General features: G+C 47.5%; 1 long non-coding RNA gene across 1 annotated transcript in view; it reads right to left on the bottom strand.

Annotated features, from left to right (window-relative positions):
• The window catches only part of LOC123348690, a 28,871-nt gene extending 8,440 nt beyond the window's left edge, over positions 1–20,431 (bottom strand). The window contains exon 1 of the long non-coding RNA XR_006573242.1: positions 20,020–20,431. This is a non-coding gene — a long non-coding RNA (uncharacterized LOC123348690). The remainder of the gene's footprint in view (positions 1–20,019) is intronic.
• Positions 20,432–26,983: the final 6,552 nt, after the last annotated feature.

Genomic DNA, 26,983 nt, shown 5'->3' with positions numbered 1-26,983 from the left:
GTTTTTAAACTAGGAGATGGGGGAAAGCCGACTGCTGCAGAGGAGCGTGTGGATCGGACACAGACTTCTCTTAGGGGAGAGTCTGATGATAGAGAATCTCCAGGTTATACTCAGGAGCAGAGGACTGAAGAGTATAATGTAAGGGCCGGATCAGATGATAAATAGTCACATAAAAAACAATCTGGCACATCAGAAAAAGGAAGGCTAATAAACAGGGACAAGTTTTTAAAGTGCTTGTACACAAATGCCAGAAGTCTAAATAATAAGATGGGTGAACTAGAATACCTTGTGATAAAGGAGGATATTGATATAATAGGCATCACAGAAACCTGGTGGACTGAGAGCAATCAATGGAACACAATCATTCCGGGGTACAAAATATATCGGAAGGACAGAACAGGTCATGCAGGGGGAGGAGTGGCACTATATGTGAAAGAAAGTGTAGATTCAAATGAAGTAAAAATCTTAAGTGAATCCACATGTTCCATAGAATCTCTATGGATAGAAATTTCATGCTCTAGTAAAAATATAACATTAGGAATCTATTATCGACCACCTGACCAGGACAGTAATAGTGATGATGAAATGCTAAGGGAAATTAGAGAGGCTATCAAAATTAAGAACCCAATAATAGTGGGGGATTTCAATTATCCCCATATTAACTGGGAACATTTCACTTCAGGACGAAATGCAGAGATAAAATTTCTCGATACTTTAAATGACTGCTTCATGGAGCAGCTGGTATGGGAACCTACAAGGGGAGAGGCAACTCTAGATTTAATCCTGAGTGGAGCGCAGGAGCTGGTCCAAGAGGTAACTATAGCAGGACCGCTTGGAAATAGTGACCATACTACAATTGCATTCAACATCCCTGTGGTGGGAAGAACACCTCAACTGCCCAACACTGTGGCATTTAATTTCAAAAGGGGGAACTATACAAAAATGAGGGGGTTAGTTAAACAGAAGTTAAAAGGTACAGTGACTAAAGTGAAATCCCTGCAAGTTGCATGGGCCCTTTTTAAAGACACCATAATAGAGGCCCAACTTCAATGTATACCCCAAATTAAGAAAAACAGTAAAAGAACTAAAAAAGAGCCACCGTGGCTTAACAACCATGTAAAAGAAGCAGTGAGAGTTAAAAAGACTTCCTTTAAAAAGTGGAAGTCAAATCCTAGTGAGGCAAATAGAAAGCAGCACAAACACTGCCAACTTAAGTGCAAGAGTGTAATAAGAAAAGCCAAAGAGGAGTTTGAAGAACGGCTAGCCAAAAACTCCAAAGGTAATAACAAAATGTTTTTAAGTACATTAGAAGCAGGAAGCCTGCTAAACAACCAGTGGGGCCCCTTGACGATCGAAATACAAAAGGAGCACTTAAAGACAATAAAGTCATTGCGGAGAAACTAAATGGATTCTTTGCTTCAGTCTTCACGGCTGAGGATGTTAGGGAGATTCCCAAACCTGAACTGGTTTTTGTAGGTGACAAATCTGAGGAACTGTCACAGATTGAAGTGTCACTAGAGGAGGTTTTGGAATTAATTGATAAACTCAACATTAACAAGTCACCGGGACCCGATGGCATTCACCCAAGAGTTCTGAAAGAACTCAAATGTGAAGTTGCGGAACTATTAACTAAGGTTTGTAAGCTGTCCTTTAAATCGGCTTTGGTACCCAATGACTGGAAGTTAGCTAATGTAACGCCAATATTTTAAAAGGGTTCTAGAGGTGATCCCGGCAATTACAGACTGGTAAGTCTAACGTCGGTACCGGGCAAATTAGTCGAAACAATAGTTAAGAATAAAATTGTCAGAAAAACATAAACTGTTGAGCAATAGTCAACATGGTTTCTGTAAAGGGAAATCGTGTCTTACTAATCTATTAGAGTTCTTTGAAGGGGTCAACAAACATGTGGACAAGGGGGATCCGGTGGACATAGTGTACTTAGATTTCCAGAAAGCCTTTGACAAGGTCCCTCACCAAAGGCTCTTACATAAATTAAGCTGTCATGGGATAAAAGGAAAGGTCCTTTCATGGATTGAGAACTGGTTAAAGGACAGGGAATAAAGGGTAGGAATTAATGGTAAATTCTCAGAATGGAGAGGGGTAACTAGTGGTGTTCCCCAAGGGTCAGTCCTAGGACCAATCCTATTCAATATATTCATAAATGATCTGGAGAAAGGGGTAAACAGTGAGGTGGCAAAGTTTGCAGATGATACTAAACTGCTCAAGATAGTTAAGACCAAAGCAGATTGTGAAGAACTTCAAAAAGAACTCACAAAACTAAGTGATTGGGCAACAAAATGGCAAATGAAATTTAATGTGGATAAATGTAAAGTAATGCACATTGGAAAAAATAACCCCGACTATACATACAACATGATGGGGGCTAATTTAGCTACAACGAGTCAGGAAAAAGATCTTGGAGTCATCGTGGATAGTTCTCTGAAGATGTCCACGCAGTGTGCAGAGGCAGTCAAAAAAGCAAACAGGATGTTAGGAATCATTAAAAAGGGGATATAAAACAAGACTGAGAATATATTATTGCCCTTATATAAATCCATGGTACGCCCACATCTCGAATACTGTGTACAGATGTGGTCTCCTCACCTCAAAAAAGATATTCTAGCACTAGAAAAGGTTCAGAAAAGGGCAACTAAAATGATTAGGGGTTTAGAGAGGGTCCCATACGAGGAAAGATTAAAGAGGCTAGGACTCTTCAGCTTGGAAAAGAGAAGACTAAGGGGGGATATGATAGAGGTATATAAAATCATGAGTGATGTTGAGAAAGTGGATAAGGAAAAGTTATTTACTTATTCCCATAATACAAGAACTATGGGTCACCAAATGAAATTAATAGGCAGCAGGTTTAAAACAAATAAAAGGAAGTTCTTCTTCACGCAGCGCACAGTCAACTTGTGGAACTCCTTACCTGAGGAGGTTGTGAAGGCTAGGACTATAACAATGTTTAAAAGGGGACTGGATAAATTCATGGTGGCTAAGTCCATAAATAGCTATTAGCCAGGATGGGTAAGAATGGTGTCCCTAGCCTCTGTTCATCAGAGGATGGAGATGAATGGCAGGAGAGAGATCACTTGATCATTGCCTGTTAGGTTCACTCCCTCTGGGGCACCTGGCATTGGCCACTGTCGGTACACAGATACTGGGCTAGATGGACCTTTGGTCTGACCCAGTACAGCCGTTCTTATGTTCTTATGTACATTTATTTTGTTTGTTATTAAACCCAGTTTATGTAATTTCTAATGGGGGGGCAAGAAGTCATGCACATCTCTCTTCACACTGAGGAAGAGGGTGGATTTTGATGAGCTTGTGCTGTGCCATTTTTCTATATAGTGCAAGATGGTATTATTTGGGGTTTATCTCCCAAAAGGGGTGTGCACGTGAGTGCTGGGAGAGTCCTCTCACACAGAGCTGACTTCAGTCTGTGGCAGCAGCTGGATATGGTCCTGTGTGTGTGTGTGTGTGTGTGTGACAGACAGACAGACAGACAAGAGGCCAGAGAGCCTAATTCAGCAAAATAGGGAATGGGAACCCAGGCTGGTGGAGCAGGGGAGGCTCAGTGAAATACCAGTACATCAGGTGGCATCCCTGAAGTGGGGTCCAGCCTGTCACAGAGAGATTAAAAAAAGAGACCTATCTATATTTGCAAAAACACTGAGGAGTGTTTAGGGAAAAGATCTCTAAGCAATGCTGAAGTCCTGAGCCCTGGCAGGCACACCCCAGCTTTCGAACTTCTGAAGATTGTGGTATGTAGCTTGGAGGGCCAGTAATTTTGGCTACCCCGGTGTAAGGGATTTCAAACATGAAAGCTACGGTATTGTTCAAAATATTAATTGCATGCCCAATGCCAGTCTTAAATACTAGTTAACAGAATAGAGCTGGGAGAATAATGAATTTTTTGGTGTGCTGGCAATGCCAAAAGAATCAGAAAAATTTAAGTTTTGGATCCAGCCAAAAAGTAATAAAAAAAAAATCAGCTAATTGAAAAAGTCAAAAAAATTTCAAGTTGGGTCAAAACAAAACATTTCCTTTAATACAATCATAGAAATGTAGGACTGGAAGTGACCTCAATATGTCACCTAGTCCAGTCCCCTGCACTCAAGGCAGGACTATGTAATAATTAGACCATTCCTGACAGATGTTTGTCTAACCTGTTCCTAAAAAACTCCAATGACAGAGATTCCACCATCTCCCTAGGTAATTTGTTCCAGTCCTTAACTACCCTGACAGTTAGAAAGTTTTTCCTAATGTCCAACCTAAACCTCCCTTGCTGCAATTTTAAGCCCATTGCTTCTTGTCCTACCTTCAGAGGTAAACGAGAATAATTTTTCACCCTCCTTGTAACAACCTTTTATGTATTTGAAAACTGTCATCATGTCTCCCCTCAGTCTTCTCTTCTCCAGACTAAACAAACCCAATTTTTTCAATCTTCCCTCATATGTCATGTTTTCTAGACCTTTAATCATTTTTTTTTTGCTCTTCTCTGGACTTTCTCCACATCTTTCCTGAAATGCAGTGCTCAGAACTAGACACAATACTCCAGCTGAGCTCTTATCAGTGCTGAGTAGAGCAGAAGAATTACTTCTCATGTCGTGCTTACAACACTCCTGCTAATACATCCCAGGATGATGTTCACTTTTCTTGCAACAGTGTTACAACTGTTGACTCATATTTAGCTTGTGATCCACTAAACCCCCCAGATCCCTTTCTGCAGTGCTCCTTCCTAGGCAGTCAGTTCCCATTTTTTAGGTGTGCAATTGATTGCCCCTTCCTGTCCTCTCATTCTAATCCTGCCCTCTAAAGTTCTTGCTGCTTCTCCCAGGTGGGTGTTATCCACACATTTCATAAGCACACTTTTCACTCCTTTAATGAAAATATTGAATATTACCGGATCCAGGATCCCATTAGATACATCCCCACAGTGTGACAGCAAACCATTGGTAACTATCTTTGAGTACTGTCTTTCAACTAGTTTTGCACCCACCTTATTATAGTAATTTCATCTAGACCAGAGGTTCTCAATCTTTTTCTTTCTGAGGCTCTCCCAAAAATGCTATAAAAATTCCAAGGCCCAACTGTGCGACAACAACTGCTTTTCTGCATATCCAGTAGATTAAAAACTGTATGAAATGGATTTTTATATAGTTAAATACACACACATATAAAATATTTAAAAAGGGATAATACAGGCACAAAAATAAACTGAATATTATTGTTTTTATTTACTTAGTGTGAACTTCTTGTTGGTGCTGATCAACAATTCTGTCAAGACGTGGGGGTATCTTTGACAAGCACAAGCATATGTCATGGTCAATGTTCATTCCGGTTCGGTACTTTATTTTCATTGATGGCATGGCTGAAAATCCAGTTTCACATAAGTAGGTGGTACTAAAGGGGATCAAACCTTTCAGTGCTGCAGAAGAAGCAGTGATGTATTCGTCAGAACACTCACACCAAATGTCTCCAGCGGCATTTCTGTGAACCTGGTTCTGAGGGAGCTGTCTGACGAAATGTCAAGGAGCCCGTCTAACAGTTTTGATAAGACATTGGATGGAAGTTTAGCTTCAATGTTCTCACTAAAGGGGTTTGTAGTGCACATGTGTGTAGCAGCTTGTTCCGTTGTGAGTTTGGGAAAGTAAGAATTACATTTGTTAAGCAGACCAGACAGCTGCACTGCTAGCTGAGGTTTACGTCAAAGTCCATGTTTCGTTCCTGAATGAAAGAATGTAAGAGCTCAAACATATCAGTAGTTCCCCCACAGACATAAACTTTCCAGAGTTGTTTTCTTTTGAATGCCTCAATTCTTTCACGCTGGGCAATAAAATTAGTGTCCCTAACTTTTATTCAGCTTATTCATTTCACTGAATAGGTCTGCGAGGTAACCCAGTTTTGCCAGCTCCACATCATCTTTCAGCACTTCAGCATGTTCAGTTTTCTTATCAACTAAGAAAGTACATAATTCTTCCTTGAGATTAAACATACAGGCAAGCATTCTGCCTCAAAATAACCACCTTACCTCTGTATGCATGAGCAAGAAATGATGATCTGTACCCACCTCCTCACAAAGTGCAGCAAAACACCTAGAGTTTGTTGCTCTGGATTTAATAAAATTAAGGAACATTACCGCTGTGAAGACCTGGCGCAGTATCTTTTGCAGCAAGTGCTTCTCAGTGTAAAAAGCCGTATGTCCAAATAGTGCGAGGTGCAATGGCTTTTATTTTTTTCCACGACACCAGAATGCTTTCCGGTCATTGCTGCGGCTCCATCAGTGCAGACCCCAATGCAATTAGTCCAGCTGATTTCTGCTGAAATCATAAAATCATCTAACAGCTTGAAAATGTCATCTGACTTGGTTGTTGTCTTCAGCTCTTTGCAAAACAAAAAGTCTTCCTTTATTTCACACATACCGAACATAGGCAAATAAATGGGACATTTTTGAAATGTCTGTGGATTCATCTAGCTGTATAGTAAAATCATTGTCTCATAGCCGATCAATACACTGAGAAACTGTGTCTTCTGACATAGAAATGATCCATCATTTGTTGTGGGTATTTTTGTCACTACCTTGGCCTTCTCCTCTCTAAAAACTTCCTTTGTTATTTCAATAACACATGGCATTATCAAAATCTCAGCAATCGTATGTGATTTTTTTTATTTTAGCAATTTTCTGCACCACTATGTAAGATGACCTTAAAAGCTTCTTATCTGCTGTAGTTGTGGATTTCATTATTGCTTTTTACCAAGCTGCTCCTTTGCCTTTCGCTCAAAAAACAAACGAATGGTGTTTATCCTCATAGATGTCGGGCTTTGTAATTAAATGTCCCTGTAATTGGAGGGCTTCAAACATTCACTGGACAGTACTTGTGCACTAATTACACACTGCGGTTGAGGTATATCTCCACTTCCAGAACAAATAAAACTGAAATTCAAAGAGCTGTCTTCGTATTTCCTAAATGTTGCAAGGTTAGTAACGGCTTTATGTTTCTTACTCACATCACCTCTTCGTTGTTATTCAGCCCTTACGGCGATTGGACTTGTTGAAGGAAGTTCAATATCATTGCTCGGTGGGTTTTGTTGGTTTGAAGCTGATGGTCAAATTAAAAATGTATCCAGAGCTGATATTTCTTGTTTACTCTGGACAAAATTTCCCCCTGTGCCGTGTAACTTGTCCTGCTCCTGTTGAAATAGCTCCTTTACATCGGAGCTAGATAACCTGCAAGGCTGGTGTCAGACTCACTGGGACGAGGGCAGAGACCAAGAAATGAGCCCTCGCATGCAAAGTCTCTTGCTCAGAGCCAGAGCTGGGCCAGAAGGTGTTGAGGCTGATCTACAGGCTTGGTGATCCCCACCCCAGGGGCAGACCCAGAAGTCTGAGCCCCACCTTCCAGGGATGAAGCCAGGGAATGGCTTCAGCCCACAAAGGCACCAGGGCTCTGGCCCCCGGCTCCTGCTTTGCACTGTGGCTTCCTGCTTTAGCCCCACAATGTCATTGGGGCTCGTGGCTCCAGCATTCAGTCCTGGCTCCCAGCGTTAGCCCTGCGGGGGCATCCAGATTCCCGGCTTCAGCCCCTCCGCAGCACCAGCACTCGGGGCTTCAGTCCCGGCTTCAGCCCCTCCGCAGCACCAGCACTCAGGGCTTCAGTCCCGGCTTCAGCCCCTCCGCAACACCAGCACTCGGGGCTTCAGTCCCGGCTTCAGCCCTGCGGCAGCACCAAGGCTCGGGGCTTTAGGCTGATGCTCAGTGCTTCAGCCCCACAGAGGTGAAACTGGGACTCAGTGCTTTAGTCTGGGACTCAGGGTTGCAGCCCCGCAACTCCCAGCTTCAGCCCCGCGGTGGCACCGGGGCTGGGGGCTGTAGCCCCGCGGTTCCCAGTTTTAGCCCTGAGGGGGGTGTTGGGGTGCCAGGCTTCAGCTGCAGTGCCCTGTGGACCCCCAAAAGGGCTTGTGGATCCCCAGGGGGCCGCGGACCCCTGGTTGAGAACCAGTGATCTAGCCCACATTTCTCTGGTTTACTTGAGTCTGTCATGTGCAACTGTTAAAAGCCTTACCGAAGATCAAGATATATCATGTCTACAGCTTCCCTCTATGCACTAGGCCAGTAACCCTGTCAAAGAAAGAGATTAGATTGGTTTGGTGTGGTTTGTTCTTGACAAATCCATGTTGGCTATTCCTCATACTCCTGTGATCCGCTAACTGCTTACAAATTCATTGTTTAATAATTTGTTCTGGTATCTTTCCAGGTAGGCTGACTGATCGGTCGATAACTCCTCAGATCCCCTTTGTTCCTTTTTTTAGAGATAGGTACAATCCAATCTATTTTCAGTCCTCTAGGACCTCACCCACCCACCATGAGTTCTCAAAGATAATTGCCAATTGTTTCAGCTGGTTCCTTAAGTACCTTGGAGCGAGTTTCAACAGGTCCTGTTGACTTGAATACACCTAATTTATATAAATATTCTTTAATCTGTTCTGTCACAGTTCTGGCTTGTGTTCCTTCCCCCCGTGTAAAGCATCTGATCACAATTTACCTTTTTAGTGAAGACTGAAGCAAAATAGGAATTATAAAGCTCAGCCTTCTTGATGTCATCTGTTATTAGCTCTCCTGTCCTTTGTTTTTCTGTTGCTCCTAATGTATTTATAGAACCTCTTCGTCTTCTCTTTTATGTCCTTGGCTAGGTGTAACTGACCAAATTCTCAGGTCAGGACCGCTCACCAACCTAAAACAGATTGGGAGTGCTTCCACTGACCTGGACTGGAGAGAGTTGGGCCATTGGGAGCAGGCCATTGAAACAGGCCAATGACCGATTTAACCCAGTGTCATGTGGCCATTTCTGGATGTTTGGGAGGAAATCTGAAGCCATCTTCATTGCACACCTGTTTGTGCAATACTCTAGTACAGAAGAAATCTCCTGCTGCACCAGATGATCACCTGATGCCCTACAGTATGAAGAGTGAAAGTTTTATGTATTTTATCCTAACTAATGTCACTCACTGTTCATAGGAATTTCTTCTTCATAAGAGCTTAAGCCTCTTTTAAAACTGTGCTCAGTAATACAGTAATACGCAGCACTGCGTTTTACAGGCTAATGTATACACTGTTTTATAATATTATTATCTTTTTTTGAATACTTCATGTTCCTGTAAATGGAACCCTGGGGCAGATATTTTTCCATCATCCCATGGTGAGGCCAGATTCAAAGACATTTGTGTGTTTGGACTAAGAGCCCAGAGTTGAGTTAAAAAAAAGTCCCAAGAGATTCATTCAACTGAGATGAGCTGAGACTGCAAGAGCAAAGGGAGGGAGAGGTGGTTTGTTCCTCAGACTCCCTGGGATGTGACGCTGTGGTTAGCTGCTTGCAGGAGAAGCCTTGTGCAAATGGACCATTCCATGGGTCCAGAACTCATTGTTTCACTGCAGTCTCCGTTTCCCCATCACATGCCCCTTTTGCCCTGCAGTGATTTATGCGCTGCACGCAGTCTCCCTCCCCTCGGCTGCTGATGCACTTACACAACGCCTCCCTTGCTTATATTTCTTGCCCATTTGCTGGTCAGGTTTCCTCTTAGCCCAACTAATGTAGCGCTGAGGGAAAAAAGCATTCAAAACTTTTTAGGGGGGAAATGCAGATTTGGCAACACCTGAACATTTTGCAAATTAGTGTCGGTTTCACTGAATGGTTTCGGTCCAAAAAACAAATAGAAATGTTTCATTTTGACTTTTTTAAAAAAGCAAATGTTTTGACTCATTGGGCTCAAAATGACTCTTCATTCAAAAAATTCCGTGAGGTTTATTTTGAAAATCAAAAGTGTTTAAAAATGGTCAAGATCGAAATGAAACCCTAAAGATTTGACCCCTGAAGATTTTTTTTTAGAATTGCCAGTGAACTGAAAAATCTGTTGTTTGCACAGCTCTGCACCACTGTCACTGGGGCTACCTGGCAGCATCAACCCTCCTCCGTCCTGCCCTGGGGCTGGTGGAGGAGCCGCCTGGCCCCAGCAGGAGATGCGGGACAGGAGGTGCAGTGCTCTCTGGCTAGGGTGACTATATTTCTTAAAGTAAAAATGGGACGGCCCAGGGCTCGCCTGAGCAGCCACCACACACAGGGCTCAGCAGAGCCGCCCTCCCCACGCTGCTGGGACTGAGCGCCTGAGCCCCGTGCTGTCCACAGCTGGGGCTGGGTCTGATGTCCCAAGCTCGCACTGCATGGAGGGAAGGCGGGGAGGGGGGGGGGTCAGCTCTGAAGGCAGCTCTGCCTGCCAGCAGCAAATTTCTCCTCTCTCCTGCTGGCGGGCAGCAGCTGCCACTCTCAGCTCTCCTGCTGTATGACCCCCATTCACGGCCAACCAATGTCATTGGTTGGTGCAATGGGGTTTGGGCCATGCCCCCTCCCTGCCCCTTTGGGGTGGCCTGCACTCAAGGCAATGTAAAGGCTGCCATTGTGGGGGCCTCGAGGACAAGGCTTCCTGTGCCCTCCCCCTGTGCACCCTGCTGGAGCAGGCTTAGCGTCTGTAACACTTGTCCATTGACCTGTTTCAATGGCCTGCTCCCAATGGCCCAACTTTCTCCAGTTCAGGTCAGTGGAAGCACTCCCATTGATAACAATCTGCTTTAGATCAGGCCTTGCATTTCCAAACATGACTTCACAAGGATATTCCCTAAGGCCAGGTTACAAATCGCAGATGTGATACCACTGGCCTTCGGCTTGCCCAAGGCATTGCTGCTGTCAAGCAACAGACTGACAGCAAGAAAGCTCACATCCCAGTGGCACAGGTATAAGGCATTTACTACAGCTGCTGCCTAGAGGACAATATATCACAGGTCCTTCTGTATTCGGCTGGCTGGGCTGGCTGCTGCTGGGAGGGTACTTGAACGGTTTCTTTAAATCTGGAGATGAGAGGCTAGGCTGGAGAAGGCTCTGCAGTGAAATAGAGCAGCTTTAGGGATAATGTAGTTTCTCTCACTGTAATAAAGTTCTTTGTTCCATGAGAGATGAGAGTGGCTCGTCTGGTGACTATTTACCATTGGCACAGGGCACAGGCCTTCCAGCCAACAAGGAGAGCTCCAGTCTGGGTGGCTCTCAGCTCTGGGCTCAGATCCTAACAAATACAGCAGCAGAAAACAGCAGGGCTTGTTAACTAGCACCATTGAGTTACCCTGAGGCCATTCCGTCCCCTCTGCACCAGTCACCCCAAACACACAGAGCTTTAGCCACAAGGACCAAAACATTCCGAACATGGCAGCCATAGAGCGGTCAACATATTTTGGCCGGCGCATTTTGTCCAAAGAAAAATGCCTTTTCAACCCAACCAAACATCCGCATGGAAAATGTTGATTATAGTCAAACATTTCCAACTTTACAAACAAAAACTGAAAATGACAAAGTAGCAAATTTTTTTAGCAAAACCAAAACTTTTTAAATGAACTCTGTTTTTGAACCCCGATGTGTTCAGTTTCTGTTGACAAAACAAATCATGGCTTTGGAAATTTAGATTTTTTTAAAAACAATTTCCCTGTAAAAATTAACTAAAAGCTCTAACAAAAAACCTGTATTACCTCCCCTGCCCCCACCACTTCCACCAGACAGGACATAATAGATCGGTATTAGGTCAAAGGTGCTTTGACCATATAACATGCTGTGTATTGTTATTACTATTCTCCCTGTCTACAAGGATCTTTCAGTAGCCTCATCTCAGGCTTAACCCAGGCTCCTGCAGCCATAGTCCAGCCTCCAATAAAGTCCAGTGTAAGCTTCTTTATAACATATCCCTCATTATAGCACCCAGAATGTGCCTCCTCATGCCGTAAAAAGGGGCCACTTTTCAACTCTTCTCTCAATAGCTACTGTACCTTTGAAATAAACAGGATCCATGGTAGTGTTCACCTGAATCACTGTTGCCAAGTAAAAATAACACCCAGGAATAGTGCATAGGACTGAATAGAAAGAGAATTCAGTGTCATACTAATGTGGCTTAATAGTGCCTCTTTCTGTGACCCACCTGTGAGCAGTTACAGCCCTGACATTGTCATGCATCACTTATATCTGAGCAGCTCTGTGGTGAAGGGTTTGTCACAGGTTCAAATAGATGGGATAGATCCCAGACCCTTACAGAGGAATATTCTGCACTCTGTCAATATGCAGGCTGCAGAGTGTCATAACAGCCACCTAGCATTGCCCCTTCACTCCCAGCCCTGCACACACACGCAAACAGATTTAAAGGAAATCCTGAAAACAGGAAAGCGTTTGTACATGGAATTGGCTCTCTGTGCGGGTCTTACCGTGAGAAGATGGGAGGGATCAAACCTGCATTACTGAATTGGCCACGTTAGGGGGCATTTAAGGTTATCTGCAGTCAACAGCGACAAAGAGTCCTGTGGCACTTTATAGACTAACAGTTTGGGGAGGGTTTTTTTTGGGGGGCGGGGGGGGAGGATGATGGCTTTCCACTCCATACAGCTAAATGCAGTGCCTTGCATGGTGTCAAGTATCAAAAGGGTAGCCATGTTAGTCTTTGTTGCTTTGTTCAGATCCAGACTAACACGGCTACCCCTCTGACACTTGACTGCAGTCAACAGTTCTTTTTAACAGACTTTAGTGAAGAAACTTGTGAGAGAGTGTAACAGGCCGCAGCCAATGTCTGGGCGGCTGCTATTAACTGCATTGCAATGGTGGCCTAGGGATAGAAATGAGTCCTGTACAAAGATGTGACCTGCAGCCATGCAACATAGGGTATGTCTACACTATGGGATTATTCCGATTTTACAGCACTTCTTGCCAGAGTAGGGCCATGGAAGGAGGAGGCTGAGTTCATGGGGTTGGTGTTTGTTCATGTAGAGTTCATTGATATTCATCTCCTAGGAGCAGGTTTGAAACAACGTTACCCCAAGTGTTTGAGGCAATGTTGAAGTTACAGCGGGAGGATCAGTTCCAAGCAGGACCAGTAGGGGAGCTGTCAATGGGGTTCCTGCCTGGCAGACCAGCAGCGCCAGTTCCCATCCCTCTCTCAGAGATCGGGGCTAAGTCCAGGCAGGCAGGCACCTAGCTCTGCTTGCGATTCCCAGCCGGGAATGCACTTTGGCGTTGGGGTGCCTTTTCAGCACTCAGCCCTCACTGTACAGTTTCAATGAAAGTCGAGATTCTCTGTAATCACATGACTCCAGGAGCCAGGGCTGGAAGAAAAGCACCAGATATCATGAGACTTGCAAGAGCTGGCAACTCTGGGGAGAGCTAGAGGGGATTTTACCAATGGGCATGTGACAACTGCCCGCAAGAACCCTGCTGCTGGAGCAACTGACACCACCACAAATACACACAGGGAACAAACTCACACACAGTTAGAATGAGCAATGGCACCTGCTTGGCCTTGCTAACAGTGAGGTCCCTCCACTAGCGCTGGCTTCTGGCTGGAGCCGAGGGCCCAACAATGCTCCCGGTTGTGCTGAGAACCCACTTGGTCTGAGCACCTGCACAGGGGTGGGACACTTAGCTGAACGGCACTGTGGGTAAACCCTTACCCCAGTAAAGGCAATGGGAGTTTCACCACTGATTTCAAAGGGGGCAGGATTTCACCCTATCACTCTAGCCCTTCTAGTAGGCAGGAGACTGGTGGTGTATGCTGATGGGAGGGGTCATCAAAATATTGCTGGTGTGGAGGGCTAAGCACTAGTGTTAGGATGATACCATCAGAAGTCATCCTTCCTCTGTTGTCATTTGTCTTTCTTTCAGCAAGTGGCTTAAAAAAAACCCTCTGTGCCTCAGTTTCCCTCTTTGTAAAATGGGGATTATACTTCCATTCCTCAGGTCCCAACTCAGCAATGTACTGAAGCACCTGCCTAATTCCCTTAAGTACCTGCCTGAATCGGGGCCCTTGAGTAGTGCCGAAGTTTACATCATGAACTGCTGCAGGGTGCTCTGATCCTGTTGGCATGGCTGCCACAGACACGGCCGTGACAAAAGGGTCTCAGTGGAGTTTTCTTTCCTATTTCCTTTTGTATAGAAAATGCTTGCAGGTTGTTTAGCTGCAGCAGACTGAGCAGGACCAGGCTTTCTAGAGCTGTCATAATGGAAAAAGAAAAGGCAAAAGAACAGTAGATCTAAAATAAACAAATGAGTCTATAAGTTCTATGAACAAGTGGGGCTGTTTTAATGTGGTTTGAAACACACAACTCCAATTCAAGCTTTAGAAAACACCCTGTGATTGATTTAGAAGGAAACATTATCCACCGGAAAAGGAGACTTGATTCCCTTTATTATTGACATCAGCACTGCTGCATCACCTCTCAAATGCAGGGAATTCAATTGTAAAACTTCTCTCAGGGCACTTGGAACTAAAGCAAAAATAGATCAGCAGTCAGCTAAATTCTCCCTGGCAGCTTGAGTGTTTAATGTATAGAAGAGACTTGAGGGGAAAGCCACTCTCTCTTACAAGCTGTGTGTATAGCAATACAAGGTACTTGTTCTCCCATAAAAGTTTTTACATTAATCATTGTATGACCAGTGTCCTGTTCTCACTGCAGTGGGAGCGACACGCATTTTTAAATACCTTCCCCCCCTCCCCCGGTACAATAGCAATAGTCAGTATTTGCACACACTTTAATGACATATATTGGTCAACCTCAAATGCAATGTCATGTACATACAGCACCTAATTTTACCATAAATTGACAATGTTACCCACAAAACTATATAAGCAACATTATTCTCAAAAATCAGCAATGATATGTACATTACCAAAAAATTCTACTGTTAGTTGATCTATGTGTTAACTGAGGATATTCCCCACTGAAAAGTTGCACTTAAAAACATACTTCAATACCAAAATCAAAATAACAAAAATATATTGTGTTAAAAATCTAGGGGCCAGATTGTGGCTGTGTTGTGATGAAAGATGCACTTCTTTGTACTTCATAGGTTGTGCTGAGATTTTATCCAAGCAGTGTAAGGTTTCTGATGCTCTTAACTATTTGTTTCCTTTCTTTTAAGTGCTTGGCTTTTGTAAATGATGTGACAGGTATGTTGGAAAATCATAGTGCTAATGAAGCCTTCCCGTATTAGGCCTGAGTAAACCAAAGTTATGTTATGCTTGTCCAAACTGTGTTGGAAAGCTTACAGAACTCATTAGACTGAAGGCCGTGTATCTACCTAAGTCAGCTATTTCGCTTATCAGTTTTGTTTGGCTCCCCAAGTATATGTTGGCTCCCCAAGAGCATGCAGCTGTGTTCCCATGTACGTCTTCAAGATATTTAGTACAAAGGGTCAACAGATGTACCTTGTTTCCCCTTCAGAATGACAAATGTATCCTCAACAGCTGTATGTCTCTTGTAGCCCCCACAAAATGATATATGTATCCTGCGTACCCAATTATCCCCTAACAGATACATGTACAGGTTCTACAGGTCAACCAAATGACGTAGACAAACGTAGGCTAAGTTGTTTGTTACTGATTATAAAAAGGCCCGTTCGGGCTTGTGGGGTGTGTCTCTCTCTTTGGCACGAGCCGAGATGAGAGCACCCGCTCAGCTGACCGATCAATAAAGATAATGGTACTCGTTTCTCTGATCCTCCGTGCCTCCTTGGTGTAATTAGGTAAGCTCCGGGGGGAAAACGAGCCCTTTTGGCTAACAGGTATGCATTCTTGTCACTTAACACCCTTCATGAAGTCATAAAACAATTTATTTTGGGGTGTGGGGAGGGAGTATGAAAATTGTAGTACCAAATTCTTTGTCCTTAAAGTTACAGTGATGAGGGCTGTGGAGTCTAGCCACGGGGGTGGTCCTTATTTAGGTTTCTAATTGTCATGAGTTCAAATCCCCTTCAAGTGGTCTCAGGGGAGGTGTTTTTTTTCTCCTGGTCCATGTAAAGTATTTGATCAAATTCTTTATTCATGAACCACATGTTATTGGCCCCTGGTTTTCAATTTCAAAGAAGATGGCGCATCCCCATACACCATTTTCTTCTTTTCATATCAGATTTCCTGTTCCCACCGGAGAATTCAGAGAGACAGAGTATGTGCTTACAAAAGCTCAACAAAATCCTGTTACCCAAGGGATACAGAAGGGTCCATTTGGAAAAATTCCAAATCCTGTGAGTGCTGTTACTGGGTTTGGACTGTAGTTTCTCCTAACCAGGCTATTTGGGTGATCCTTGTTAGCACCCAAATACATTCACCAGGAGATTTAATTTCTGCAAAGTGTGCATCCCCTCTCTCTCTCCTACACAATAGTTTTCTCTCTCTCTAGAAATCTAGTTTCAAATGTGAATTTTACATTGTAAATTTCCATCCCAAAGGACCCCAAGGCCCTTCGCAGATGCTATCCAGAAAACATTGCTGAAATGCAGCTACAGTAAAAGGTTTTCCAAGCCACAGAGTGCCTGGTACAGAAAGTGCACCCTAAGCGTGCAAAGAGAGGTCAGGGCACTCGATCTGGGTTCACAAGCACAGCATGCACCAGTACCCGGTATTGATTGTGAAATGCACCCAATGACAATCAATCAAACAGCAGCATGAGTCAGTCTTTCATCTGACTGTGTTATCTCATTTCCCTCTGTCTATGTGCTTGGATTCCTTCCTTGTGTTCCAACACAATAGTCATTGCTGCTGGTAGGTGAGAAAGGAATCCAGCAACCAGAGGCTTTAGAGTTACAAAAAGTTACTGCAGGATCAGCAGCGTAGTGGTTGTCCATTTCAACTGTCAAACACCACTGGGCCCTAGTGTTCAGCTGCCCATAGCACCCCAGCAAGGGGGCAGCATGGAGCAAAAGAGGAAGTTATTTTTCATTAATCAAGTACGGTGTATAAAGCAGCTCCCAGGGAAAACAGATGGCTCATTGTTAATAGGCCACAGCGCCTCTCACCATGCGATAACTGGTTCAAATCCATGGCTGTTAAGGTAAAGTTGGCAGCTCTCTGGTGGCCCTTATAAAATGTGTTGATGTCTCAGTCCAGGGGATAAATCTTTGCATTACAAAAATACACCCACCCTAAGTGGCCCCTGTGCCATATATTGCAATACCATGCAGTATCCTTGGGAGCCATTGTGTTACATGGAGGAACAGTTTATGTAAGACTGTGTACTGCTCCATGGGGGAGAATTATCACAGCTTCTCCAGCAGCTAAACACTATGTGGGTGCTTACACCTGGGATCCCGAACACCTCCAGAGAGGCACCATCCCGGGGTGGTTCACATATACTAGTTCAAACTGGGTTTGCCAGAGACCAACGGTCAAAAAAAAAAAAAAGGGCTCTGGGTAGAAAAAGGCTGAGTTTAAACTGGGCCTTCTTTCAGCTCCAGCAAACAGACACGACCTTTTGTCCAAGGGGCCCCAATTCTGCTAAATGATTGAGAGGAGTTTGGCCTACTAGGGTTCCCTAGACTGATGTTGACTCCTGGTATATTTAGTGTGTGTTTACATCTGTTTATGGTTTTCCTGTGTTTTCTCTGTGAGGCTTTTACCTTACCGATAAAGGTGCTTGCTTAGAAAGAGCTGGATGGTTCCTTGTAACTGTGAGCGACACACTCTGCCTAGCCCTAGGAGAGAAAGCAACTTGCAAGCACTGGCTGTTAGGGATGCTGGCTTGCTGGGGATATCACAGTGTAAGGCAGGCAGCTGGGCAGCCTTAAACACCCCCAGTCAGAAAGGAGTGGGACAACGGCCCCTGCCCAGAGACAGGTGATGACAGGAGTCCTGAGACCTGACCAGGCACTCCTGGACAGGGGGATTCCAGTACAGCTACCCAGAAACTGTGCCCGCCCCCTTTTTAGTAACCCCAGCAGAAAGGCCAAGACGACGGCGGGGGGGGTCTCTGCAGGCAGGGCTAAAGCACATTGAGACAGCAGCTTAGGGAAGCGTGTGCACTGCTTGGCTAGCTGCTGGTCCTCGTTACTCAGGACTGCCAGGCTGGCATCTTCCACCAGCACTACTCTCTTTTAATGAGTTTAATCTCCATTCCAAGCAGCTCATCTCCATTTTATCCAGCACATCAGCCACATACAGAGCCCAGCCAGTTTGCTTGGGGCCCAGATGTAAATAAAAAATAAAAAATAAAGTGATAAAATGGGATTCAAGCAACTTACTCTAAAGAACCAAGTTATCATGCTGGGAGGTAAGAGGACGCCTTAGAAGTAACTTAATAAGGAGAGTGGGCGCAGGCAGCAAAGGCAAGAGGAGAAGAAAGACTGAATTCTGCTCTGGATTTCCCAAGCAAGGGTCTTAGCTAGGGTGGAACATCTCATGCTGTTTCTAATGAGAGCAGGGTTCTCTTTACCCCATGTCTAACTCTGGGTTCACTGCTGTTTCCCTCCCTCCTCCTGTCTTCCCCCATCCTCCTCTTCTCAGGAAAGGAGTTACATTCGCCAATGTGTGATCAGGCACTGCATTGCTCTAACTCCGTGTTGGAGGGGGACAGCTCTTCACCAAACAAGGCTTATAGAAAGGGGCATGTCTTCAAAAAGCAGGACAGACTCAGCATGACTCAGAGGAAGTTTGAAATGAGGTGGGCTCCATCGCTTTAACACAAAGTGTTTCCTCTCACCTCAGCTCCTAGAGTCAGCATTTCTGTTGTCACCTATGTAACAAGCAATGCAGCGCTTGCTTGGGCAGAAGAGGACTATGGGTCTGAAATAAGCACTGCGCCTTGGAATGAAGAACAGCTGAGTGGCTGTGGCACAGAGATCTCTTGGTGCCAACTGGCAAAATGTTCGCTGTTCTTTGCTGTCTCAGTTCCAGTGCCCGGCTCCCCCTGGGCTGGAGCTTGCTCAGTCACTCTGTGGGGATGGTGCAAGCACAGTATAGTCACTAGGAGCTGTGAGGGGCATGGGTGGAGGAACAGACAGTGCAGGTGCATAGGGGCCCATGCAACTTAGAAGGCCTGGGAGGCTCAAAATTTTATATCATTATTAAGGCAGCTGGTTTGTCATGGCATGAAAACAGTCACGGATAGCATGATTTCCCAGCCCCATCCATGACTTTTTTCTATGTCTGTGACTGGAGTGGCTCCTCCCAGTCAGGTTCAGAGGGAGGCCACGCTGGGTCACTGTGGCAGGCCATCATAGCAGTCCATCTCTCACTCTGGCCCTCTAGGTCAGCAGAGTAACAGTCTATAGCCACAGCCTTTTGGCTAGGCCGACGGCCATTAACAGTCCACAGCTGCTGGCCCTCTGGGCACAGCTGCTCAGTAAGCAGTCTGTAGTCTGAGCCTAGACTGGAGCAGACAGCTGTTACCATCTAGAGCCCTGGCCCTCTGGCCTGTGCAAGGAGCAGTCTTTGTCCTAGCCAGGAGGCATGGGCTAGACTACAGTGACAGTCTAGGGCTCTGACCCACTGGGTGGGGCAGGGCCCCAAGCTACAGCCTTCAGGCTGGAGCTGACAGCAAACACCATCAGGGCCCGTCTGCTTCAGGCAGAACAGGGAGCTGGCTTTAGCCTACACCTCCTGGCTAAGGCAGCCAGCAAACAGTCTGGGGCCTCACAGCCTTCTGGCTGGGGCAAGTCAAGAACGCAGCACAGGCCTTCTGGCCAAGGGGAAGTAGGCCGCCACCCCAGTGGTGGGGTTGGCAGCAGGGGTAAGGGGACCCAGGCCCACACTAGTTCACCAGGTCTCAGCCTGGGACCTCAACAGTGGCAGATGGTTCCACCACTGGATCAGTGGGGATCCCACCAAAACACACTGCCCTGGTCTCCAACTAATGTCTAGTTTCCCTGGGCTACTTCCTTCCACAGTCTGGGTGCAGGGTCCCATGGTCCAAGGGTTCTGTCTCCTCAGGGTACATAGCTGGTGGCAGTCCTGGCACCTCCTCTCCACAGTCTGTCTCCTCGGGAGGCAGGGAGCTTCACAGCACAGTTTGGGCTGCAGACATCACCACCTTCCCTAGCTGCCATCTACGTGAGCTAAACGCCCTGCATTTTATACTTCCTGTCCCATCCCTATGCTTCCAGTGCAGGGGGCATGCAGTGGTTCTTCCCTGTCAGGTTCAGAAGGAGGCCACTCCGCCTCACTAAGGTGACTCACCTGGTAGTAGCAGCTCCAGCATCTCCTGTATCCATGGGGCTAGGCATGGCACCCTGCTCCAGGCATTGCAATTTAGCACATGGGGTTGCAGCACCTGTCAGGTGGACTTGCTCTCCAGCCTCCCCACCAGCCCTCCCTTCCACACTAGGCCAGGATTAGGGTTGCAGTGCTGGGTGGGACAGGATGTTGTTGTATGGGAGGAGGCCCACAATAAAAACCTGCACTTGGACCCCTCTCTGTTCCTCCAACCCCATGGAGCATGCTCAGTAAGGATGGAATCTTCAGTGAGTTTAGCTGCTAATCCCTAGCAAGTCTCTGCTGAGCATGTGCTAACTGCAATCTTCCAAAGGCATACAAATTGGCCAAACTTGGGCAGATTTTCACAGGGACAGCAAAAGGCCCATCTCTGCCAAATTTCAAATCCCTGCTCCAAAGCCAGGGAGCACTAAAACTAGTCAAAGAAAAGGCCATCTGCATTTTTTAAGTACAGGTAAATCAGCATATTTTCCCCTAGCCTCCTTCTTGGAAACAGCAGAACCATTTTTGCTGAAGTTTTCCCAAAAAAATTCAGGCCGAGGCAGACACCCAGCATGGAAGAATCATTCTAGTAAGTATCTGCATCCAGTGAGCATTGTATAAATAAAATCTCTGCTGACTATGTGCCCCAACACTGTGCCATAGAGATGCCATAACACTGTGGGGGTTTGTCCCAGATTCAGATAATCTGCCCCCATCTCCAGCTGCACACTGTACTATCCCAGGCGTGCTCTCTGCTGCTCTAGCAGAGCCTCCCTATCATGCACCCGACATAATCAAGACTAAAAATTGCCCATCTCTCCTCCACCACTCAGCAAAGGTTTAATAGCAGAGGCTGAAGCAAGACTGCCTGTGCCCCAGGGCTTTACAAACTACAGTACATTTATTAGCAGACTAAAATAGGGACATAAATAATTAAACCGAAGCGACAGGGGAGATAATAAATAAGCAGCGCACCCCTTTGTGATGTACTCTCCTTGCTTTTCCATCGTGTGCATTCACTCATGAGGGGACTGCACTCCTCAGCAAAGTTCTGCTTACCTAGGTGCTTACACTGCCCATATCGCCAGAGGATCCAGCGCCTCACAGAACTGATCCTCACAGCACACCTAGGAGGCTCAGAAGTGTTACTAGGCCCACTTTATTAATGGTGAAACTGAGGCTCATGGGGCTAGTGACTCACCTACGAGTCTGGCAGAGCTAGGGAAAGAAGATGCCCTCCCACATCCCAGACTTGTGCCTTAACCTTCAGGCCACCCTTGCTTTTTGCTGTGTCTGACTCCTGGTGCCCAGTAAGTCTCAGTGGTTTTCAGTGCAATCATTCACCGTGTTCTTTCTCCTGCAGCCTTTGTTTATGCAGAGCACAGGTGTTTTGAGCAATAAATGATAGAAAATTGCTCTTCGCCTCCAGTGCCTGAAGCCCCGTGGACAAAGCAGGAGCATTTCCCAAGCTGACTTCTTTTTTTCCTGTTTCCATTTTTACCACAATTGCTGAGCCCCAGAACAACTCTTGTAAAGTACTGTTTAGTCCTGGCCTCTGGAAACAGCACAGGTCATCTTAACAAATGTAATGCCGTTATTTGGCAGATTCAGCAGGTTCTCGGATCTCTCCTCACTCAGGCGCCAATGGAACTATTCAATTTATACCTGGGTGCAAAGATTTAGATGAAAGAAGAGCCATTATTGCATTGCTCCAGTGGCTGAGAGCTGCGGGGGTGCAGGGGGGAATTTGATCTTTGCCAAACAAACAGCCTGTAGACTTGCATGGAGAATAAAAGCTTAACCCTCCCCTTGCCTATGGCTCCAGCATGCAGCCCAGCTTACTTTAGAATCATAGAATATCAGGATTAGAAAGGACCCCAGGAGGTCACCTAGTCCAACCCCCTGACAGGTTTTTACCCCAGCTCCCTAAATGGCCTCTCAAGGATTGAACTCACAACCCTGGGTTTAGTAGGCCAATGCTCAAACCACTGAGCTATCCCTCCCCACTTTCTTGGGGGAAACCAGCCCCACACCTACCTTGAGCCTGTCACAGAAACAAAGGTGGGAAGGGGGAAGTAACTAATGACCCCCCTCTTCTGGGGCCAATGTGCCCCCCCTTGCACTTTAGAGCAGCTGAGGCTGCCCTGACTTGTGCCCTGTCTGCAACAGCCCCCCCATGGGCCTGTAATGGGGTGGCACCCACCTCTCACAAGCACCTCCTGGTTGAGAGTATGTGCCTGCTTTCCCTCAGTTTGAGGTAACCCCCGTCAGTGGTTTCTCAGGCAGGTTCTCAGTGACTCAGCCCTCTGGCCAAGTCTCTCACACAGTCTAGATGTGAAACAGACTAGACCCCTTCCAGGGTTTATGGTCCACCAGCAGCCTATCCTAGTACCCCCTGTTGGTATTTCTGTAACCATCCCCAGGCTCAGTCTTTAAATAGCCCCAGTTCTGGTACGGGGCCATACCCCCAGGGCTGCTGCCCTGGACACACTGCCTTCCTGCAGTTCTCCCTGGACTTGGTCCTTATTCAGTCCCAGCAGCCAGCCAGAAGCACCCTCTTGCTCCCCCAGTCTATGCCAGCAACTGATCTGCCCATAGTCCAGCAAGCCAAGAACACAGTCCTCACTCCCCCAGCTGCAGGCAGGCAGCAACTAGGTGACTTTAGCCGGGCTGCTTCTTTTATGTGAGTCTGCTGGGCCCTGATTGGCTGCTCTCTGCAGCATCTCTAATTGCCTGCTTCCCCACAACCACTCTAGGCCACTTGGAGGACTTCTCTTCTGCTCCTCTCTGGGATGGGATGTGGTAGAATCCTGAGGCCTCCAGCAGGGGGCCTCTGGGCCTAGTCCTCCCTATCACAGGGCCACTGTGTTTTGGGGAACAGCCAAGGCATACGAGCCCTCCAGCCTCCACAGGCATAACTGTGCTGGGGTGGGGACTGTTACTGAGGGGCTGTGGCTGTGCCAGCTGGGAAGTCTTCCTGCACTGGGATAACCCTGGGCTGAGGTGGGAATCTAAGTTCCCTCTAAGCTGCATGGCCGTGTGGCTGTGCAGCAGGCTATAAAGGGCCATGCAGGCACACATCCACAGGGGCCTGGAGAGGAGAGAGGTAGGGGATGGGCAGGGAGTGGAGCAAGTTGGGGCATGCAGGGCTACCACGGAAAGAGGTGCCTCAGCCCTGGAGCTGCTGCCAGCAGGGAGAGGCACCTCTCCCTCAGAGCTGCTGCCAGTATAGTGGCACAAACTGCAACTGGCACATTTTCCCACCAGTAGCAGTTATCGCCACATAAGGATGTCCCTCTTTGCTTGCCCAGCAGAATTTGGTACCCTAGTGGTCCAGGGGTAGTGAATTCTGAGGGATGGGGGTTCCAGAGCTGCTGCTGGCGGGGAAAGGTGCCTGTTCCCTGGCCCCAGCCCCGGAGCTGCTGTAGTGAGAGAGGGCTAGGGGGAGTCCTCTCTCCCTGCCGCAGCCCCGAGGCAGCCTGCACCCCAACCCCTCATCCACAGACCCACACCTCCAGCCAGAGCACTTACCCGCTGCACCTCAAGCTCAACCGTCTGCCCTAGCCCTGAACCCCCTCCCACACCCCAAACCCCTCATCCCCAGCCCCACCCCAGAGCCCACACCCCCAGCCAGAGCCCTCATCCCCCTACACCCCATCCCTCTGCCCTAGCCCTGAACCCCCTCCCACACCCCAAACCCCTCCGGCCCACCCCCGCCACACATCACCTCCATATTGGTGCATATAACAAAATGCATTCCGCACATGGATGTAAAAAAATTAGAGGGAACATTGGTGGGGATGGCCCCTCTGGCTGCTTTAGCGCCTGCCTTGCCAGCTGAAGAGGTCTGAATGTACCAACAGCATTTCCAGCACTGCACTTATGGCACAACAGCCCCTGTAAGCTCAGGAGGAAGAGGAATATGATTTTTTTTTAAATGGAGATATCCTATCTCCTAGAACTGGAAGGGACCTTGAAAGGTCATCAAGTCCAGCCCCCTGCCTTCACTAGCAGGACCAAGTACTGATTTTGCCCCAGATTCCTAAGTGGCCCCCTCAAAGATTGAGCTCACAACCCTGGGCTTAGCAGGCCAATGCTCAAACCACTGAGCTATCCCTCCATATGACCAGAATATGCTGGGAAACAGTTTTCCAAGGGAACGTTGCTTCTGCCAGTAATGAGTCTGAGGCCAGAGTCACCAGCTGAAACAGAGCCTGGGAACTAGAGCTCGGAGCCCTCTGCCCCCAGGGTGTTGGCTCGAGGCTCCTAGCACCAAGTGGAACCACAGAAAACCTCCATAACAGCCCCAAACCAAGGCCTGAGTTTGGGGCCTTTCAAGGGCATCTGGACCTGGCTTCCAGTGAAACGAAGACTCAATGCTCCTTGCCCAGTGATTCATCAGGAGCAGGTTGCTAGCTGCCTCCTGTCTCTGGGATCTTCAAGTGGTGCCTGGCTGGCCCACTTCCCTCACCCACTTTGAGGTGAGGGACGCAGCATAAGAACGGCCATAGTGGGTTGGACCAAAGGTCCATCTAGCCCAGTATCCTGTCTTCCCACAGTGGCCAATGCCTGGTGCCCCAAAGGTAATCATCAAGTGATCCATCCCCTGTCACCCATTCCCAGCTTCTGGCAAACAGAGGCTAGGGAAACCATCCCTCCCATCCTGGCTAATAGCCATTGGTGGACCTATCCTCCATGAATTTATCTAGTTCTTTTTTTAACCCTCTTATAGTTTTGGCCTTCACAACATTCTCTGGCAAAGAGTTCCACAGGTTGACTCTGCGTTGTGTGAAAAAATACTTCCTTTTGTTTGTTTTAAATCTGCTGCCGATTAATTTTGTTTGGTGACCTCTAGTTCTTGTGTTATGAGAAGGAGTAAATAACATTTTCAAGGAGGCTCATTGCTCCAAATGCCCAAGGCATTTTTCAGGGAGCAGCCCCCCAGCCTGCCCACCACTGGCTCAGCAGCAGCTGGGGAGGAAATGCAACTGCTGGTGGCTGTTCTCCTTCGCTTCAGCCTGAGGGCTGGTGCACTCCAGACTGCACAGTGCAGCGAGGGAGACCTGCTCTGGGGATCACCACTTCAGGAGAACCAGTCATGGCTCCATGGCTGACTTGCAGAGCACCTGGGACATATGGTTAGGTGCCTGCCTGGGGCAGTGGGTGGGTTCAGCAGCTGGAAGGGGGCAGAAAGTCACTTGCTGTGGGTGGGTATAGAAGGGAAGGGCAGGGTAGGGTATGCACTGCTGGTGAAGCTGGAGGACTCGGCAGCCGGGCAGGGGTGCAGGAGGGTTTGTCAGCTGGGAGGGTGCTGAGGCAAGGAGGTGTGTGAGAGGATTCTTGGCTGGGAGGTGGGACAGGCCAGGTTGCTGCTGGGAGGGGCAGGTTAGGGACATTGCTGGGCTGGGGTGGGGTTCTTGGGACTATGGCAAGAGCATTAAGCAGGCTGGGGGTGCTGCTCCAAGGGGTGTCCAGGGATAGTCCTCTCCAGCATTGGAAGGGTTACGCTTCACTGAGGCTCAGCCAGCTAAAGAGCTTGGAAAGTGTTTTCTTTTTAAAAGCTTCATGTGACGCAAGCATTTGCCCCTGCTGCTAAGTGTCTGGGGCGGAGCAGGCTCTGACTGCTGGCGGAAAGCAGGATCTCAGCACTACCCTGGCTGCCGGCTGGCACAGGCTGTCCCTGTGGGAGCCTCGGCGGCTTTGCTGGAGCAGTGGCACAGAGATAATCACAAAAGTGGAGATGATTTCACCTCTTTGTTCCCACAAAGCCCTTGATTTGCTCTTCCCCTGCCTGCGGAGGCCCTTGAGGCTGAGCGGCATCAAGAACTTGGGCTCAGCCATTGAACCTGCTGTTTGCAAGGCTGAGGAACACTAAGGCCAGCCTGGAGCCACTGCTCCACCTCCGCCCCAGCGGATGAACGGGGTCCCTGCAGCTCCCTGGCCACGGCAGCTGGTCTGAACCTCCGCAGATGCCTGCTAGCACTGCAAGGAGGGCTGGTGAGCCATTGCACTCCCCATCGCGTGCGACTGACGCTGCTGGCTGCGGCCACACCTGCCAGCTGCGCAAAGGGAAGCCAGAGGCACAAGTTGTCCCGATCGTGGAAGGGGGCAGATGGGCCTTGATGTCAGGGACCTGCCCTCGTTCTGGCTGCAACAAGCTACCTCCTGCAATACCAGTGTGGGGATAGCCGCTCAGACACATGACTCCTTTGCCCTAGGAAGAATAAATGAATTTCCTGGGCACCACCCGCCCCTCCCGGCTGCAATTCATTCTCTCCTTTTGGGGAACGTACAGCTCCTGAACTGCAGCCCTACAGGCAGATGTACCCTGTCTGTGGCCAGAGCAGGGCCTGCGCAGCCAGCACGGCCTCGCCAATGTGATCCTGTCCCAGAGTGGGCAGGCAGAGAGGGCAGTGCAGTCACCACACTCCATTCTGTCCATGGCCGTTCTGCTTATCGACATATCAACCTACCTAGGCAACCCAACAGCCATCCTAGGATCGTAGAGCTGGAGGGCTGGAAGGGACCTTGAGACGAGAAGTCAAGAGGAGTCTAAGCCATGGAACTGTTAAAATGCAATGCTCAGGGGTCTTGATCAGCTAGATCAGCAGGCAGCTGGGCTACCATAGAGGAGGATCCTGTGTCTAAGAAACTAAATTAGGACACAGAGACATGGCTCCATTTCCTGCTTGGCTGCAGATTTCTGGTGTGACCTGGCCTAAGTCACTCCCTGGCCCTGTTGCCAATCTTTGAAATGAGGGAAATGGAACATCAGCAGTACCGTGTGCATAAATATTTGGCTCTGCGGGGTGATGCCAGGGCTGGAAGCGCAGAAACAACATTTACAGTCGGGCAGGGCAGGGAGCCATCTGTGTGTTGCATTCAGGTGACCCCCTGTAGCTGACCCCGGAGTGGAATTGAATTTGGCAACCTCTGGGAGAAGTCA

The sequence above is a fragment of the Mauremys mutica genome, chromosome 13, assembly GCF_020497125.1.
Source record: "Mauremys mutica isolate MM-2020 ecotype Southern chromosome 13, ASM2049712v1, whole genome shotgun sequence".
Lineage (NCBI taxonomy): Eukaryota > Metazoa > Chordata > Testudines > Geoemydidae > Mauremys > Mauremys mutica.
This window is presented reverse-complemented; position numbering and strand designations above follow the sequence as displayed.